Source organism: Rhinatrema bivittatum, chromosome 3, assembly GCF_901001135.1.
Source record: "Rhinatrema bivittatum chromosome 3, aRhiBiv1.1, whole genome shotgun sequence".
NCBI classification, from domain to species: domain Eukaryota; kingdom Metazoa; phylum Chordata; class Amphibia; order Gymnophiona; family Rhinatrematidae; genus Rhinatrema; species Rhinatrema bivittatum.
In genome coordinates this window covers 510,258,647-510,274,040 of record NC_042617.1, presented here as the reverse complement: position 1 = coordinate 510,274,040, position 15,394 = coordinate 510,258,647, and positions in this window count along the sequence as shown.

Here is a 15,394-nt window from a genome sequence, read left to right as displayed (position 1 = left end):
TTTCTGAATAAGGAAATAGTAAGCTAAGCAGAGTTAGTAAGACCCACCTCCAGAGACTCCCTATTGGACCAACATTAGGTGAGTCCCAAATTGAGGGCTGGATTTAAGGAGCTCTAGCCTGACATACATTTGCTAGTCCAACAGTCATTATAGCATTTGCTCCATGATACCACTGTTTGCCTGGCCTATTGCCTGTGTTTTGGTGGTCCTTGCACTGCTCCTGGACATCAGCTTCACTTCTGGATCCTGCTCTGTTCTGGTTTCCTTCCTCTGGCGTCCTGGCGGCCGCCTGCACCCAAGGGTCCAACCTGCGGGGAACAGCAGCTGCTTGAGGCAGAAGAAGATATGCTCTAGAGCAGTGGTCCCCAACCAGTCGGGTTTTTGGGATATCCTCAATGAATATGCATGAGAGAAAATTTGCATGCACTGCCTCCATAACATGCAAATTTTCTCTCATGCATATTCATTGTGGATATCCCAAAAACCCGACTGGCTGGTGGCCCTCCAGGACAGGTTTGGGGACCACTGCTCTAGAGTGCCTGGTCTCTCTAAGGTATGCCCCTACCCAGGTACAGTACCTCCCCTCAGCAGAGCAGGCCATGACAATTGTACCTTTTTAATGCCTTAATTATGTTTAATCATAGTAAAGAGGGGTTCAAAACCTACATTATACAGAGGAGAGAGAAGCTTTTATAACACTCTTATTGTAACCGTTTTAAGATATTGACAAAGCGGAAATCAAATTTAAATAAATTAAAAGTGAATACACTTGTCCAGTGCCTCTGTATAGTGTAAAAGGAACAGACAATATACTGTTAATGAATAAGCAAGCTTTGGGCCCTTTATATAAAATTTTAACCATTTGAACAAACTCAGAACCACACCCAAACCATTCCTGAACTATAAAGAAGTAATCTCATTAAAGGGAAATAGCCAGTGCTGGCCCATTGAGATGATTAGCTTTATAAACAATGTCACTAAACAATCTGGGGTTATCAGATACAAATCACCATTTAATGAATCCAGTCAAGTCATCTACTACCTTTTCTAACCTTTGTGTCTTTGTTAATGATAGACGATAACTTTGTTTCCTGGGTTCTTTCCAGCACAATAACCATGGTTTTCAAGAAACAATCGTCAACCTTATTAAGTCTTGATGTTTAAGCTTGAACATTAGTATTACGTCAAATCTTCGATAAAACTTTTCAGGAAAACCATCCATCTTTGGAGTTTTACATCACTGAAGAGATTTAATAGCTGTCTGAATTTCACTAGCTGTAATAGAAAAGTCTTATTTTTATCCGCTTCTGTCAGGGTTGGATGAGCAAGAGAAGATAGATAATTTTATATCTCTGACATTTTGTGCAAGGATTCTAAAGAATATAACTGGGATCACAATTGCTTAAATTGTTGGATAATCTCATCATCCTTAGACAATATTTTAGAGAGAGTATCTTCGATAGGATGTATCTCATTCTAGGAGTTATTTTTTTTACTTAAGATATTATGTAAGATGGTGGCCATTTCTGTTTTTGCCATAATAATAGCTTGACTTCTATCAAAACAAAAAAAAAAATCAATGTTTTAAATTATGCATTTGTACTAATAAACTATTGTTATTTTGTAAGAATATGTTTCCTTGCTAGCTGTTCAAGATCTTTTTCTAACTTCAGAATTGTGCCTTCATTTTTATGACCATTGTAATTAAAAATTATCCTTCTCGAGGTAGCCTTAGAAGCATCCCAGACTAGGGGTATGCAGGTCACAAATTTTCTTTCCTATTTTTTTTTTTTTTTTTTTTTTACTTTTTCTCAACTTTTAATTCCAGTACACTTGTATGGAGCAACATATGGAAAGAAATTCCTTGAAACATGAAAAAATAAGTAACACAGTAAAGAAAAAAAATCCTATTTACAAAACTTAGTCAATCAACAAAATGAGAAAGGAGGAAAAGAAATTAAAGAAACTTCATTCAGATAATAGTATAACATACTCACTACACATACTCACTACACATACGAACTCAAATTAGGAGCCGGAGAAGATGTTAATGTTTTGGAGCTCAAAAAATGTCTGTAGCTGATTAGGAACAAAAAAGATATAACAATCAGCATTAATCTTTATGATACACCTACAGGGATACCTTAACATAAATGTAGCCCCTATAGATAGAGTAGCTTGTTTCGTAGAAAGAAAAGATCTTCTCTTCTATTGAGTGGATCTTGACAGATCGGGAAATATTCTTATAGATTGCCTACCAAAGGGAGAATTTATATTTCTAAAATAGAGACATATAACTTTACTTAAACCATATTCATTAGTGAAGGATACCAACAATGACCCCTTTCTAATATCTCAGAACCCGAGTTCTCCAAATAATTTGTTTAATTAAATGATTCGGATGTAGAGTGAGGAGCCTGACTTGAAGCAAAATTGCGTGCAGCAAAAAATGGCAATAAAGAAATCTTGTGTACCAAATGTTAGGATTCGTGGGTTAGTGGGCCATTGGCCCGAAGTGAGAGTTGGTACTGCCCATGGGGAGGAGCCCCACTGGGCCTCACCATTGGGAGGTGAGGTCTGTAGCAGCAGATGACGCAGCCCAGAGAGTACGGAGAGAGAGAGGCTGGGATGTGGGTGCAAGTGCCAGAGTAGGAACTCACTGTGGTAGAGCGCAGAGCAGGCCCTGAGGAGAGGGGGAATGCGAGGCAGAGTATTGGAGGCATGCCGAGGGGTCAATCCCGAGGGGTGGAGCCACGTGGTGAGACAGCACAAAAGAAATGACGTAAGCTTACCCGAGGAGCGTGGAAGCCCAATGGAGTCTCTGGCAATGCACGCAGGCACTACCCTGAGGAGCGGGGAAGTGTGAGCACAGTCTCTGAAGTGAATCAGGGTGCTGCCCTGAGGAGCGGGGGAGCGTGAAACAGTCACTGAAGGACACAAGGCACTGCCCTGAGGAGCGGGGAAGTGCGGCACAGTCAATGAAGTAGAAAGGCAATGGCCTGCAGAGGAGGGTACACCAATGCTGAGTCTCCAATGAAGCAGTGTGGTTCCAGGAGCAACCCCAAGGAGCGGAGAAGCTGGCAGGCAGGGCTTCAGAGGCACAGGGCCTTCCTGAGGAGCGGGGTAGCCAGAGACAGGAGCGGGCCCCCAAGGAGCAGGTACCCAGAGAGTGTCTCACGCCAGGAAGTACAGGATACAGGAACCACGGGTCCGAGGAGACTGCAGCAGGAATCAGAAATGAGGGAACTCATTGCCAAGTCAACTAGAGCCAGGCCCAAGTGGTGTTTAAGAGCCCAGGACTAGTGATGTCATCAGGAGGAGATGTCCCTGAGGTTTCTGCCCTAGCATCCCTAAAGGAGGGCCGAGTAGTGCGTGTGCACGCCTAGGAAGGCCCAGAGGAGACATGGAGGTCGGCAGCATCACTGCTGCTATGAGGAGTCCTGGGACAGGGCGACATGCGTCGGGAGCGGCTAGCCACAGCCGCAAATTCACCCAAAGTACAGAGGGCGGCAGCACATGATGTGAGTAATAGCAGTCATAGCCATCTGTGACCAATGGTCATAACAATACCCCCTCTCTTAAGGCCCCCCCCTAATGGGGGTTTGGATTTTCTAGGATGAGTGGCATGGAACTGCCTGATTAGATCCTTATCAAGGATGTTGGCCGCAGGCTCCCAACTGTTCTCTTCAGGCCCAAAGCCCTCCCATGAGAGGAGACACTCCCACCTATTACCACGCTTCCTGATGTCCAAGACATCTTGGACTTGGAAAGTGATGTCCGCTTCCGATGACAGAGGTTGGGCCTCTGTGGTTTCTTGGAGAAGTTGGACAGTACCAAAGGTTTTAGTAGTGATATATGGAAGGCACTGTGGATTTTAAGAGACGAGGGCAGTCAAAGGCTGTAGGTAACTGGGCCCAGATGGCAAACCACGGGAAAGGGCCCAATGTATCTGGGGCGAAGCGGGTCGAAGGCAGTTTAAGTCGAATAAACTGGGTGCTGAGCCACACACTGTCTCCCGGTTTAAATTGAGGAGCTTCTCGATGATGAGCATCATAGAATTTCTTAGATCTTTGGGCGGCTTGCTGATGAAGTTGTTTAGTGTTGTCCCAAAGTCGATGCAACTCCTGTGCTGTAGCCTGCGTCGCAGGGGATGGCACTGACAGCGAGAGCGGGAGAGGAGGCAGCGGCTGGCATCCGTAAACCACCTGGAAGGGAGATGATCCAGTGGATGCGGACTGGTGGGAATTTTTTTTTTTAAATTGTATTTTGTTGGTATTTTAAATAACAAAACAGAACATAACTTGTCAGACAACATTAGCAACATCTAGTAACTTAAAACAACCCCACCCACATCCTTCTCAAGGGAGAGGCTACAGTTATATAGAGAGATACAAAGTATAATGCATGACCTAAGAACTAAATTGACGGAGAACAGCTGATATGGCGGCTGCGGTTAGCAGGTGAAAACCATTACTGTTTGTCAACAGTAACGTCATCATCCAGGAATAAGCGCCATGGGTCGGGTATAGGGACAATGTGCAGGTCCAAATAAGCTGTGAACGCCGCCCAGATTTGAGCGGTATGTACAAACTTCTTTGGCGTAGCTGTCGTAAGAAGGGCATGCTCCATGGAACAAAGATTCACCAGCCGTTTGAACCAACGTTCGTAGCTAGGGCGGTGTGGCTGTAACCAGCTGGCCAAAATTATCCTTTTCCCCACAAGACCGGCTTTTGCCACAAATTGTTTCTGTGAGGTGGATAACGTTACTGGAGCCAGGGCGTCTGTTCCAAATGTAGGGGGCTGAAGGCTTCAACCTGACAGAGGACAACCTGAAACTCCTGCCAAACAGGACTTCATGTACCAGAATTCCCTGCTTCATGACGGGTTTACTTACAGTCTGCAATACAGCTGTAGTTAGGACATTGAGAAACTCTCTGTCAGCACATTTTCATTTTTGGCTTTGCTGTTCTTATTCTCTGATAAGCTTTCACTGCTGTAACCTAGAATAGAACAATGGATGTATTATGTGAAGGGCTGTATTGCTGCAGACTCGTGAATTCCTTTCCAGAACTGCAAGTCCCAGCAGCCTCTCCTGCAGAACATGGGAGAAGTTTCACGAAAGTTCCAGGGTGTCTAGGGAGGGGGTCAGTAGCCCCTTCAGCTGGGATATGCTTGCTCAGCAATGCGTAAAATGCATGTGTAAAAGATAAGGATTGTGGAATGTATAAGAGCCAGCTCCTGAAGGGGAGGGGCACGCAGTTTCTGAGCCATTGTTCTCAGCTGTGTCTTGCATGCAATAAAAGTCTTTCTTTTCGGAACAGTTGTCTGGGGCCTATTTTCTGACGGTAACATTTGGCACCCCAGATGGGACCGGGGCCCTGGGAATGCCACATTGGCCCCCCAATCGGTCCGGGAGATTTTGTGGCGGAGTGATCCCCCAGACTTGCCTGGTGAGTGGCCACTGCTGAGTTCAGTGATCAGGTTTCTGAGGAGGTCATTCCATGGAGATCCTCTGAGACCTCTGGGCTGGTGATCCGGAAAGAAGGCTTTCTTGACGATCGGAATCTGGAACTTTGCAGGCAAGTATTTTGGGAATATTTTAAGACCGATCCATTATTACGGAGGATCGAGGGGGCTTTGATCACGCCCCGCGCAGTGGCCAAGTAAGAACTAGGTTCTGAAACCCCACAGCGGCTTAGGAAGTATTGGTTTCTTGTTGTGTGAAGGACAGTGTCTGTCTGTAATCAGACAAAGAATCACTGCATTTTCAGCTGAAGGTACCTTTAGAAAAAAAAATAAATTTCTGCTGTGGTAGATCGGTTAGAGAAATTTCTTTTTGTGATCAAATGCATTATTTCTTTTGATCTACTCTGGTGATGCAGACTATTTTTACTTAAGGAAAACTTATTAAAAGTGATTGTGAATTATTTATCTGTATATGTGTTAATAAATGTGTACTGAACAGCGGCAGTTAGCCTGCGAGGCTGAACATGTAGCTTGCAATCTGTTTTTGTTTTTTTTTTGTGTCAGGTTTCTGCTGTAGTATAATGCATTACAATTGTTATGCACAAAGAGCACTGGGAGCTGGAGAGTTAACTAGTTTGGCTGGACAGAGGCTGCTTCTCAGCGGGGCAGTTTAACCCCTAAAACATCTCTCTGGTACGTTTGGGTTTTCAAATTATTAATTAAGGATTGTGATGTATGTAACTGCTATCTGTGAATTGCAAGCACATGTACCAGGGATTTTTTTAATTGTTTTTAATTGTTTTAAACCCTAATAGGAAGAGATTTTTGGTTTACAGATGCTGCACAAGATCCTTCATTACTTATTCCAGTGAGTTAAGATATTTTAGTTTGTTATTAAAGTAGAGATGTGTTTCCTGCATTCATTGTATTAAAAGGTAAACTTCGAATGTGTCAATTATAAGTAAGATATTGCGTTTCGCATTTCCTTGATTACTCACAAGATGATCTGGCGTAGTTTACAATCAGACCATTGCATATGTCATTTGACAGACATAATATGATGGACATTTTATAGCAGCAAATTCATTATTACAGTAAAAAAATGTAATTATAAAATGGTAGTGCGTTCCACTGCGTGTCAATATGTCAGTACATAGTGCGTAATGCATTTCATTGCGTGTCAGATATTAGTGCATTCAATATGGCTGTGCGTTTCAATGCTGGCGTTGTTAATCAGAAGTTTTCAGTTTTCTCATATCTTCTATCCCAGTGTCCTCCCTATCCTTATCCTTCACTCGATACATCCACAGGTTAGTCAATTATTTATTGTTTTTTTCATCTATTGCAGGGCACCTGTACAATAAGAATATTCTCTAATACCATGTTAATTATTGTTCTTACTTGTTTCCTATATATTATCTGTTATTTAAAAGTTACATTGGAACGCATGATAAAGTATGAACTCTCTTTTGCTGACGCAGTTTATTTTGAAGCTGTCTCTGGGAAAATTAGAGGAGAAATGATTAAGAATGGGTTCTTTGTTAAAGTTTTTCTTGTTGCTTCTTTGGCTAGCAGTAGTTAAATATGCAGGGCTACTCCCTGTTTTAAGGAACTGGCAAGATAAGACAAAGCATGCAATTGATTTCTCCAAGGTTAAAAAAGTAAGAATTTCACTTTAATCCTTACCTTAGTAAATTTTTTGCTGTATGCCAGTTTTTAATATTTTCCAGATTGACAGCCTTCCCGCCATGAGGAGATGTGAAGATGAACACTTTGCAGCTTATTTTAACATTTTTCAAACATTTTTCTAACACCTTTTGACTTTTGATCCTTGATCTAATTTTGTTTTTGATACCTTTTGATACGAAATTTTTAGCTCAAATTATGTGTTATCTGTTGTCTGTCTTGATGTCAAGAAGACTATGAATGAATATTTGCAGGATGGATGAATATGTGTCAGTTTTGTGTAAATGAATATTTGCAGGATGAATGAATGTGTCAGTCTTGTGTAACATATGTTTAATGTAATGTCTGACATACTTGTCATTTGTGATTCAGCCTACTGCAAATTACTTTTCCTTTAAATGATTAATTTACATGTATGCTATTTTACTGAATGAAAATTGATCACTGCATAAAAACTTTCTTGATAATGGGACTACCCTCTGTTCTGAAAACTGATAATGGCTCTATTTACTGCAGCCATTCCTTTGCATGAATTTTGTCAATAATTGAACATTAAATACGTATTTGGCATCCCCTACAACGCCACAGGACAAGCCATTGTGGAGTGAGCCAACCACACCCTAAAAATTACCCTTGACAAACACAAATAAAAAGCGGGGATTGCCCCTGGATTTCCCCCTAAGAAGGACTGGCTGAACAAAGTATTGTTTACTTTAAATCATCTAAACATATCAAATTCAAATAAGACCACAGCCATGGGTAATCATTATGGGACTAGGGTTAATCACCCACAGCCATCAGTCTTGTATAGAATGTTACCTAACCCTGTCTGGCATGGAAGCTGCTGTGCTTGCTCCCACAGGTCCACTTTGGGTTCCAAGCCGTTATATCAAGCCGTGGAAAGATGGAAAGGTGTCCAGGTCTACAGGACCCGATCCCCAACTTCTCCCTGAGCCTCCACAGCCCTCAGAAGGACAGAGACCGGACTCCTCGCAAAAAGCAGCACCACATGACCTGGGGACAGATCAAAACGCTATCTGACCAACCTGCACAACTCTTGGAACAGCAAGGCCTTGAGAAAACTCCAAAGAACTTATTAGCTGCCTTTTCTTGCCTGAATGCCAACTCATTAACAATTGTGTTCTGCACCCTCCTCCTTTGCCTTATTTCTCCAGCTATGGCGATTTCAGAACAAGGACTCTGACAGGACAACATGTACATCCTCGATGCACAGAACGTTTCACACCTGTTGAATCGAACAGACTGTTGGATCTGCACACACATGCCAACCCATGCCCGCGGAGAACTACGGATGCATGCTGTACCATCTAACCTTACAGTATGGACTAATTATCCTTTACAGAGAGGTGTTTTCATTAACTCTCCAGTTAATAATACCATAATACCCATCGGCAGCCGTATTCAAGAGACTGCCGCTCTTTGTTGGGACTATGATCCAGGGGATGGGAAGGGGCTTCAGGTGGGAAATATCCATATTGTAGCCGAACCATTGTATTAGAAGAAGTCATGGTCAGATTATACTCTAATGTCACAGCATACCCTGAATTCCCCCAAAAAAATATCACAGAATACTTGCATAGCTTTACCCACTATATATGCAATTGGCAGATTTCAGGATGTGCAGTGGGAGACCCAAGCAGGTGCAGAGAGTATAGAGGGACGAGGGATTTACCCTTTGTAGTTATGTAGCCCAAATGATAACACAGATTAAAAATACCAATGACATGTCCACTAATCTGTTAGGAAACATTTGGATGCTATGTGGGCATAGAGCATATATGCGAATTCCCCCCAATTGGACAGACAGATGCACTCTAGGCTACATCCTCCCCTCATACTATGCAGTCAACAATTTACCCAAAGCAAGACTCCGAAACAAAAGGGAGGCGATCAATAATCCCATAGATAAGTATACAGAAACCCAGGTAGCTAGAAGCCTGTTTCCCCCAATGGGAACAGCTATGAATTACAGAGACTTACACATCCTAGCTAGCTGGATGACTGCCCTATTTAATCAGGCAGTCCATGCATTAAAACTACTCACAACAGAAGTTTCTCAGATTAGAGAGGTAGCATTACAGAACCGCTATATCTTAGACACCATTTTAGCTTCAAAGCATGGTGTTTGTGCATTAATTGAATCTCATTGCTGTGTGTACATATCAGTTTATAAAGCAAACCTCACAAATACCATAGAGCAGATAGAAACCATGGTTGCTGATGCACCACTTTCAGGCAGAATACCAACTTCTCCATGGGACTGGCTATGGTCCTGGCTCCCTGATATTTCTGGTCTCAAAAGGGTGATTTCTATTATAATGACCATAATTGTCTTAATTATTTGCCTGTGCTGCTGTATTCAGTGCATACCCAACCTCATATCCATACTGAAACCTTGCTCTCAGCCCGGATACAAAGATATCTTGTATGCTGCTTAATAGGGAATCCTGAGCCCTGCAGCGGTTGGCACACCACGCTGCACCAGCTCTGGGTGATGTGGAGATTCAGGAGCTCTGCGGCAGCTGGCACACCACGCCGACTCAGCTTTTTCCTCCATATCCCCCTTTTCCTATCTCCAGCCCATTTCCAAGACATAACAGACTTCAGTAGGGATCTAAAGCATGGATTCAGAGAGATTCTTATGCTGCTTAAATAAAAACAGAAAAGGTGAGATGTGGGAATTATGAGCTTTGGCGGCAGGCCATGTCAGGGTTTAACACTAACTTCCCTTCTCCCTGGCCTTTGCACTGAATGAAGCATCACTTGTGCTTAAACCTCTCTGCCTAGGAGAGGATACCTGACTGTCACGTATTTCTCTAGCTTATAATTTACCCTGATTGCCTGAAAGAAGGGCTAGTTGCCCCTAGTCAGAGGCAGGACAAAGACAGGAGGTATAGGATTCAGCAGCCAATGAAATGATCCGTACACACCCCCTGAGCCAAGCCAATAGTGTAGTGACACGTCTGTATGCTATGGGGAGAGGAGCCAATGATGTGATGACACATTGTATGCTATTGAATGTATGCACAATAAAAAGGGGACCCACGGGAGTGGTCCTTCCCTTTTCCTGCCTGCCATGAATCCTGCCTGATGTGTCTTCATTGCCTCAATAATTTTGCATTGTGAGATGACACCAACAGGTCTAGAAATGGGAGGCCACAGTGTTCCACTATGAGCTGGATCGCCTCGTTTGAGGATTCCTATTCTCCTGGGTGAAGACTCTGTCTGCAGAGAAAGTCGGCTCTTACGTTGTCTTTTCCTGCAATGTGGGAAGCTGAGATTTCATGAAGATGCACTTCTGCTCAATCCATGAGTTGGGCTATTTCCTGCGACACTTGCTGGCTCTTGGTTCCTCCCTGGCGATTGATGTAAACCACTGTCATTGCATTGTCTGACATTATCCAGACCGGGCGACCCTGCAATCGGTCAACAAACTGTAAGCATGCCAACCAGACGGCCCGGTCTCCAGCCGATTGATGCTCCAGAGAGACTCTTCTGTACTCCAGTATCCTTGCGCTGTCATCTCCTCACAGTGAGCCTCCCAACCCTGTAGGCTCACATCCATCATGAGTACTAGCCAGTCCAGAGATTTTAGGGAAACCTCCTTTCTTAGATGATCTGCTTTTAACCACCACTATAGTTGAGAGCAGACCTCCATCAGCAGGTGTAACCGAATTGAATAGTCCTGAGACTGAGGGCTCCAGTGAGACAGCAGAGAGCACTGAAGAGGGTGCATATGCGCTCTCACCCATGCCACCACTTCTAGAGTTGCCACCATCAGTCTGAACACCTGTTAATAGGACCATACTGTCAGGCATATTGTGTTCATCAATGGAAGCACCTGTGCCATCAACTTCTGAATACGAACTTCCGGCAGGAAAACCCTGCCCTGCTTCAGGTCGAACTGAACACCGAGATTCTCTAGCGACTGAGATGGCTGAAGACTGCTCTTGGCCAGGTTCATCACCCAACCAAGCTCATGCAACAGGGAGATCACCTTGCGGGTCACCAGATGGCTCTCTTCCAGAGACTTGGCCCAAATTAGCCAGTCGTCCAAGTACGGGTGTACCAGGATCCCATCCTTTCTCAACTCTGCCACCATCACCATCACCATAACCTTGGAAAAGGTTCTGGGTGCAGTGGCCAGGCCAAAAGGAAGTGCTCGAAACTGATGATGACCCAAGACCATGAATCGCAGAAAACATTGGTGTTCTAGCCAGATGGGAATATGCAGGTATGCCTTGGACAGATCCAAGGAGGTCAGAAACTCCTCTGACTTCACAGCCATTTTCACTGAGCGCAAAATTTCCATGCGAAAATGAGTCACCCGCAAATGACGGTTGACCCCTTTGAGATCCAGGATGGGACGAAAGGAGCCCTCCTTCTTGGGCACAACAAAATTAATGGAATAATTACCCGTATTTTCTTGAGACGTGGGCACTGGAACCACAGCCTTCAGATTGAGGAGCTTTGACAATGTACACTCCATCACCTGCCTCTTCTGCAGGGACTGGCAAGGAGACACCATGAACACATCCCGAGGAACACTTCGAAACTCCAGTGCATATCAATCTCCTATCACTTTCAAGACCCACTAGTCTGACATGATTTCGACCCACCTCTGATAAAAGAGAGAGAGGTGACCCCCTATCTTCTGTTCCCGGGGTGGGTTGGTATACCTTCATTGGGAGGCTTGGGAAGATTTACTACCAAAGCCTGTGCCCAGCTGAGCTGTCTGGGACAAAAGGACTGAGACCTACCGACAGGCCGAGTTCTCTGAAAGGTTGCTCCTCTGTAGGGTCAAAAATGCTTGGATCTCCTAGAATGACCTCTCATGCTAAAGGAGCATGGGGCCTGCTTCTTATCCTCTGGCAATTGAGGAACCGGAGACTCACCCCACTTATTGGCCATTTTCTCCAATTTGCTCCCAAACAATAGCGAGCTTTCAATGGCAACTTCGTAAGGTTAGCCTTGGGGGTCACATCGGCCGACCAATTTCTTAGCCATAACTGACGCATGGCTGCTATTACTAAAGCCACCCCTCTGGCTGAGGTATGGACCAAATCGCAGCCCACATCTGCCAAAAAGGAAGCTGCTGGCTCTATAACTGCCTTGGAATTCACTCCAGCTTCATTGACCTCCTGAGAGAGAAGTAAACAGGAGGAGCCAGCAGGGAACAACAAGAAGCTATCTGCAAGGTCATCACCACTGCTTCAAATACTTGCTTAAGGATGGCCTCAATCCTTCTATCATGTGCATCCATCAAGGACGCTCCTCCCTCCACATGGATAGTCGACCACTTAGAGACGGCACACATAAGCGCATCCAGTTTCAGGAAATGTAACCGTTCTCTCGCCACTGGATTCAGGGAATACAGGCCTTCCAAGACTTGACCCCTTTGAAATTAGCCTCCAGGGTGCCCCACTGTTGCATCCGTCGGTCGCAGATGATTGCGACCACTCTGCCTTACCTCTTTTCTATCTCCTTGGGCAAGAAGGCTGCCTCCGGTGCCGAGTGCCCAAGGAGGTAGTCCGCCATGCTCCTTCCCTTGGCCTCCTAGGGCACGCGCGCATGTTGCCTATGCTCAAATACACGTCATGGTGGGAACCTCGGGGGTGTCTCCACCACATGACGTCGATACCTCCGGGTATTTAAAGCCTCCACTACACTACCACCTTTGAGTTAGCAAGGACTTCGGTTCAAGCTTCTCTGACTGCTCTAAGCTGCTCACTTAGACGCCTCGCTACCCTCCGGGGATCTCACTCCTTACGAAGCTCTAGACAACCGCTCCTTGGGGGTCTCGCTCTCTTTCTATTATTTCAGGATTCTGGACTATCAGGTACTCGCTCCTCAAGGGCCTACCAGTCTGTGTATCCTGCACCACGGACCTTCGGTCGCACTATCTTCTTTACCAGGAAGATGCCGCACTACGCTCCTGTGAGTACCTCTATGATCCGGAGTTCCAACTCCACCCACCAGGCTCAGCCTTCCACTGCAGTTTCCTAGCTATCTTGAACATCTGGGTAAGACTTCTACATCTGAGACTGTCTGAACATATAGGCACCTTGCGGACTTCAGTGCCTTTCCTTCCTGCATCATATCATCTATCTACAGCAGTACAATAAAGCTTTCCACCTTCAAGTGTCTGCTCTCTGAGGTTATCCTATCGCTGTGGTTTCCCACGGGGCCCCTCCCCGTGGGAAGAGTCATCTCCACAGAGACTAAGGGTTCACACAATGCCACAAACACAACACCCACTCAAGATCAATTAATTCTTAAATGGCCTCCATAATAGGGAAAAAACAAGAGGCTTTTCGCAATGAAACCATAATGGGATTCTTCTTTGGCTCAGACATGGAATCAGTCCCAGTTACTCCCAGCATCTTTAATGTCTGGAAAATCAGAGCCGGTAACTCATCTCTATGAAAGAACTGCAACATAGTCCTATATGGTTCTAGTCCTGGAGGAATTTCCCCATTCTCCAGGGAATAAGGATCGGCTTCATCATCCGTGCCATCTGGGTCCCTAATGGGAAGACCGGCTGCCAATCTAGGAGTACTTCGATGTTTAACCACAGCATCAGGCATGCGGAAAGTCACCACCTGTGACTCTGGCCTGGGAAAATTGGTTGGGGCCAAGGATTGTGCCTGAAGAAAAGATTGCAATCCTTGAAAAAATTCCACTCAAAAAAAGGCAGAAGGATCCATGCTAAAACTAGGCGACACCTTTCCTGTTCCCCCTGAGCTACCTTCGCCCGCTGATGACCAGTTAAGGGAGTTTCAAGGTCAGGTGCCCCTTCTGAAATGTCTTTATCCAGGTCCTTATCAAGCTGAGAAGAACCGGGCTTAGTAAAATCAGACGAAGGTAATTCACCTGAGCCTCCAGCATCGCTGGCACAAGTTGGCGGGCACCCAGTTGAGATGCCCAAATATGACAGGCAGTAGAGAGGGAAAAGTGCTTAGGTTTCTAAGCTATAGGCACCATCAGTCTGTCAGAACGCTTAACAGGTGACTTAAAAGTGTGCATCCAGTTGAATTTGCGCTGTAAAAATATGCAACTAAAATTTAGGCGGCCTGAACTTAGGGATCACAAAGTTTGAGTGCGCAACCCTGTGAGTGATGAGCACCCAAAACCTGAGCGCCCTAGTCCAGATTGAGCGTACAGGCAAGCGAACGCTGAAATCAGTTGGCATTACCAAATAGAAGCTCATACAGGTGTCCAATTAAGCATCCAAAAACTGGGCGCACAATTTAGATGCACAGCTGGATGCACTCACATGAACTGACGGTCCTGAAGAGGGCAGCCTAATGCGCAGGAAAAAAGGTGCGAAAACGGCCACCGTGGGCTACCATGCGGTGCACAGAGAAAAGCCTCAGAGCAGGGCCTAGGCCAAAAAGACTGCTAAACCGCCAGGCTGCCAACGTCCCTTAAACTCCCTCGGGGGCAGGAACGATGTCGTATTGATGCACCGAGCACGGAAACCAGAGGAAGAAGGAGGTCCTGCAGAAAACCCTCCTCAGTTTTATTTTTGTTCACTGTCCTGGCTGCTGGTTCGCCCAACTTAATTCAGCTCGAGAGCTGAAGTAAGTTGCAAAACAAGAAGAAAAGAAAAAAGATAGGGTTTAGGGGGTGAGGAGGAGAGGGGAAGGGGAAGTGAGGTTAGGTAGGGGGTTAGGGAACTGGGGAAGACCAGGATGTCACTGGGCAAAAATTGCGGAAGTCTACTTCCGCTTGCGCGCGCCACCTGCACATATGCGCACAGATTACAAAAAGTGCATAGTGAAAAAACCCCATGGCCTGACAATGAAAGAATTGAGGGGCTGAAGTTATGGCATATGCGCGCAGGGACATATAGGAATTTGTTAGAATGTCTGCGCGGTTGCTGGACAGGAAGGTCGTTGTGACAGTGGTGTCCAGAAGTGATCTATAAGTGATTTATGGCAGTGACAGCAATCCCAGGTAGTAGATTTATAGTGAGTCATGAAAAAGTTAGAGCTCCTTGCTTGGATTGACTGTGGTTATGCAGCTGTCCATGCAAGGAAGAGCATGAATAATGTTGTACTCCGTAGAGAAACAGCAGTCACCGATAGTGATTTAATGAAATACCCCAGTTGCCGAAGCTGGTGCAACCGGCAGAGCTTGGGATTGTAATATTGTTGACTCACCATGAAGCACATAGAAAGATTAGAGGCAATCTACTTACTGCGATATGGAAGCATGG